Source organism: Orbicella franksi, chromosome 5 (assembly GCF_964199315.1).
Source record: "Orbicella franksi chromosome 5, jaOrbFran1.1, whole genome shotgun sequence".
Taxonomy (NCBI): Eukaryota; Metazoa; Cnidaria; class Anthozoa; order Scleractinia; family Merulinidae; genus Orbicella; species Orbicella franksi.
In genome coordinates this window covers 12,629,089-12,629,900 of record NC_138149.1, presented here as the reverse complement: position 1 = coordinate 12,629,900, position 812 = coordinate 12,629,089, and positions in this window count along the sequence as shown.

Here is an 812-nt window from a genome sequence, read left to right as displayed (position 1 = left end):
CGAAACAAACTCAAGCTTTGCTTTCCAAAAATAAACTGCCCCTGTGAATTAACCCTTGAACCATTCAACAACTTGTCAAAGGCGCGTCCTAAAGTTCTCGTAATTGATGGATGAAATTCAAACTAAAACCAGGGTCTGTCGCATTATGCGACGTTGGAGCGGCAGCTGATTCATACGGCGTTCTCCTCATGTGGCGAACCTAGTGCATAAATTACTGTAATGTATTTTTCATATAACGGGACTCGTGATTGGCTCAAAATTGAGTGGCGTGACCAGTCGTGCATGAAGTTCAAAGTCGTCACTAAAAATAAAGACAACAAAATACCAGTATGTCTTCTTCGATTTATGAGAAACGGGACTGTATAAGCGAGTTCCTTTAGCGCAAATTCATTTTTTGCTTTTTCTTCGTGATTATAGCCCAGCTTGAGAGATTTCCCTCCAACAAATCGAATTCACCGGGAGAAAACCTGTCTAAACACAAACACTGAACCTCGAGTTTGAATTTGCTTCCCTAAATACTGCTATAACAGCGAAATGTTAGTCACAGCTTTTCTATTTGGACAGAGTTCTTGAATTCAGAACGCATATTTTCTCGTCGAAAATTGTTATCACCTGCTTCCCGAATTACGTTCGACGCAAGTACGCCGTCTGAACCAACTATCGCTCCAAAGTCGCTCTAAAGTCCAACTTTATCAAGTTTGGTTCGGCACATGAGTGGAGCGGCGTTTGGACCGGGCCTTACTTTTTTTTCCTAAAAGTGAACTGCTAACTATAAAAATCGTGAGTTGAATACCATTTGGACTGAATGAAAT